This window comes from Penaeus monodon, chromosome 41, assembly GCF_015228065.2.
Source record: "Penaeus monodon isolate SGIC_2016 chromosome 41, NSTDA_Pmon_1, whole genome shotgun sequence".
Taxonomy (NCBI): domain Eukaryota; kingdom Metazoa; phylum Arthropoda; class Malacostraca; order Decapoda; family Penaeidae; genus Penaeus; species Penaeus monodon.
In genome coordinates this window covers 26,309,145-26,313,911 of record NC_051426.1, presented here as the reverse complement: position 1 = coordinate 26,313,911, position 4,767 = coordinate 26,309,145, and positions in this window count along the sequence as shown.

Sequence of the window (4,767 nt, the reverse complement as noted above, 5' to 3'; positions counted from 1 at the left end):
TTCAGAATATATATTAAAGAGGTGCGGAATAAATCAACCCTGTCGTCTCCTTTTTTATTTCGAACCATTCTTTTTAACCCTAAGGGGTTTTTACGCTGCTTTTGTTGGTCATAAAAGGGTTTTTTAAATTTTAATTGGTGATGTGTTTTGGAAAAACTTCATATCGTACTGTTTTTCCCAAGGATTCGTGACAACAGTATCGAAAGCTTTCCATAATCGATAAACACGGGAAATGGGTCTTTTTGATTTCCTTTTTTTCTCTATGAAAATTTTAAAATTTAGAATCGGGTTTTCTGGACCTTTTCCAGGCGAAAACCTGCTTTTTCGTCTGCTTTTTTCCCTCTTAACTTAAAACTTCACTTTCAGCAAAAAATTTTCAAAAAAATTTTGCTGCTTTTTACTTATTGGCAATTGTCCTATATTGTTGCTTGGATGCTCCCCTTTTTTTTTAGTATGGGGTAAAACTGATTTTTACCCATCTTCTGGCCATTTTCTTTCATTCCATATTTTTTTACAGGTTTGTAGAAGAAGTTTCAACACTTTCGCCAGCATCTTAAATTGTTTTGCTGTTTTTTTCATCTTTCCGGGGGTTTGTTATTTTTTTACTTTTTTTTATGGCTTTTAAAACCTTCGTCCCAGGGGCGGGGGTTCTCCTCGCTGTCATTGGTCAAAAATGTTGTTGTTAGATTTTTATTCTTTTTGTATAATTTGGGGAAAAATATTGATTCCTCTATTTTGCTTCTTTTTTATACTAAACAAATCCATCTTCAGTTTTGATAGTGTCCTTGTAGGTTTTAAATTTTCCCCTGTGATGTTTCGTACTCCTTGGAAGTTCTTTATTTTTTTATTGATGAACATTTTTTCAATTCTCTGGCAATGTTTTTTAAAATTTTCCTTACTTGTCGCAAAACTTTGAAATTTTTTTTTATTTGGTTTTTTGTAAAATTTCTTTTCAACTGGGTTTTTGATACCTTTTTATTTTAGGCACTTCTTTTTCAATTTCATTAGTGTTTTTTCAGATATCCAGGGGAAATTTTTCTTTTTCTTTTGGCGATAGTTTTTTTTTTAAGTGCTCAGCAAAAGTTCTTTTCCTTCTTCCCCCCAACCTTTGGTGTTTTTTATCACTTCACATTGATTGGTATTTCAAAATTTGTTTGCCTGCAAATTTTGTAATTGTTATCAAAGTTTTGATCGAGCTTTAGAGGTGGTGTTGGACGCTCCATCTTTTTTTAGTCTTATTTTTAAAATCGTAGTTATATTGGTGGGCACTGTTGCAGCGCACCGGTCTTGTTTTTTTGAATTTTTTATGCAACCTTCCATTTTTTTGGTTCAGCCAAAGTAGTCCAATTTTTGGTTCGTGTTCTTTTGTCTGGTGAAAACCCGTGAAAGTGTCTTGGGGGGGTGTTGGAACAAAAGTATTGGCTTAACAAATTTTTGTACAAGAATTTTATAAAACTTTTCCTCTTTCATTTTTATTCCAAGGCCGAATTTTTTCCCCCGGGGGTCTTTTTTAATTTTTTTTTTTCCCCACTTTTTTGGGGTTGAGGTCTCCCATATTATTTTTACATCTCTGTTTGGGTTGTGTCTAAAAATATCTTGGAGAGAGTTATAAAAAAATTCCTTTCTTTATACTTTTCAATATTGGTTTGGGGGCTACATTGTTTGATACTAATATTATGAGGGTTTTGCTTGTATTTCTGATTTTAAAAAAACATCATTTATTTGGGGGTTTACCCAATTAGGCATTTGCCTTTTTTCGTGAGAATCTAGCAACTCCGGACTATAATTTTCCTTTTTCTTTTTTCCCGAAAAAAAAAAAGTCCCTTTTTTTCTTTAGTTTGAAATTCCATTAAAATTTTCCAAATTTGGGCCCCCTGATTCTAGTATTTGGTTGTATCTATCCATTTTGTTACAGCGTATGTTTTACCCATCTCTTTCATTTTCCTTTCGTTTTTCCACGTTCCGATTTTTTTAAAGTGTTTCTTAATTGGACCTGTTTTCTTTTTCTTCTTTGTCTTCCCGATGCTATTTAACATTGTCAGCCTGGGGGCCCACTACTAAAGCGCCCCTTTTAACCCACGCGACGGGCGATGTGGATGAAATTATCGTTCTGTATTTAAAACTTGGTTAGAGGTTTTTTCAGGGGGAAAAAAAAGTTGAGTGGAATCCCCCAGGCTCCTTCTCAACTCGCGTCTCCAACTAATTAGGAGAACTTCTCTGCCCCTTTTAAAACAGTTACATTAAACGCCAGACATATTATTTTTTGGGGAAACCATAATCAGAGAACTGAAGGTGTTTTCAAAAAATATCCACTGCCCTGTGCCGACATTTTTACCCAACCCGGATAGGGAGCTAATAGGGTGCATCCTTTTTTCAAGGGCACCCTAGGGGGGCAGTTTATTTTTCTTTAAAAACCCCGGGCTAAAATATATATATTATTATATATAAATATATATATCACCCATACCTATATCATAATATAAAAGGCCGGGTGGCCGGTGGTTAGAGCATCGGGACTCAAGACTGTCAGACTGCAATCTGAGTTCAGGGTTCGAGTCACCGGCTGGCCTTGTTCCCTTGGGGGAAGGAAATTTTTTACCCCCGTTGCCTACTAGAAAAAGACATTCCCTTGAGCGAATGTGTCGTGGGGGAAATCCCCCGCCTGGCCAAAACCGCGGTTTTTTAGGAAAGGGCCATCCAATCAGGCAAGGGGGGACACTGCCCTAAACCTCTCAGTAATGAAAATTTAGAGAGGAAAATTTCCTGCAGTGGAATGAATGGCAGTTGAAAAAAAAAAAAAAAAAAAAAAAAAAAAAAAAAAAAAAAAAAAAAAAAAAAAAAAAAAAAAAAAAAAAAAAAAAAAAAATATATTTAATATATATATATATATATATATATATATATATATATATATATATATACATATACACACATATACATGTGTGTGTGTGTGTGTGTGTGTGTGTATGCATTCTTCTTCTTAGCTTTATCCCATTCATATATGGGGTCGCCATTTGATCAGGTTCTGGCAGATATCTTTTATGGCCGGATGCCCTTCCTGACGCCAACCCTCTCTATTTACCCGGGCTTGGGATCGGCACTGACTTGGGCTGGCTTGCCCACCCAGTGGCTAGGTCTTTTCCATGTTAATCATGGGTCGCCGGTGCTGATCTTCTGATTTTATCCACATCATATTATTAGATTGGCAGTTTCGTATTAAGGCCGGATGCCCTTCCTGACGCCACCACAGATGTTGGCGGTGGACCTAGCTCTTACCTGAATAGGCCTTACCCTTCTCCTAGCCTTTGCCCGAAGAGGCATACCCTACAAGGCAGCAGGGGGATGCAGTTTAACGTCATACCCAGGACGATGTGTATGTATACATACATACATATATAATAATATAAAATTATATATATATATATATATATATTTTATAGATATTATATATGTAAAATTATATATATATATATATATATATATATTATATATAAAATATATATATATATATATATATATATTATATATACGGTATGTGTGTGTGTGTATATATATATTTATGTATATATATAAATACACACACATCACACATACACACCACACCACCACACCCCACACACCCCACACACACATATATATAAATTATTATAATATATATATATATATAAATATATATATATATATATATAATATTTATATATATATTATAATATATCTATATTGTTTTTTTTTTTTTTTTTTTTTTTTTTTTTTTTTTTTTTTTTTTCTTTTTTCTCTTCTTTTTTTTTTTTTTTTTTTTTTTACGCTCATGTTTGAGTGGCCGTGTCACAACATGATATTTCATTGTAATTTTCATGTTGTGATGATCTTGGAGTGAGTACGTGGTAGGGTCCCCAGTTCCTTCCCACGGAGAGCGCCGGTGTTACCTTTTAGGTGACCATTCTGTCTATTTACCCGGGCTTAGGACCAGCACTGACTTGGGCTGGCTTGCCCACCCAGTGGCTAGGTAGGCAATTCAAGGGAACAACGCGCCGGCCGGTGACTCGAACCCTCGAACTCAGATTGCCGTCGTGACAGGCTTGAGTCCGATACTCTAACCACTTGGCTGGCCTCATATATATATATATTATATATATATATATATATATATATATATATATTTTATATATATATATATGTATATAATATATATATATATATAATATATTAATATATATATAAAATATTTATATATATTCATATACATATATACATACACGTACACAGACACACACACACACACACACACACACACACAAAAACACACACACACACACCACCCACCACACACACACACACACACACATAACCCCATACATAGATATATATATATAATTTAATATATATATATATATATATACGCACAATCAAATACGCATACAAAGACACAGTCACACGCATATGGAAATTCACACACACACACATATAAATATAATATATATATATTTTATATATATATATATATATATATATATATATATATATATATATTATATATATATAATATAATATTGTATGTAATATATAACGCACAACAAATACGCATACAAAGACACAGTCACACGCATATGGGAAAATTTACACACACACACAAAAATTTTATATATATAAAACAATATATAATATTATATATATATATATATTATATATATATATATATATAATTATATATATATATGTAGTATATATATATAGTATATATTATATATTTTATATATATTATTATAT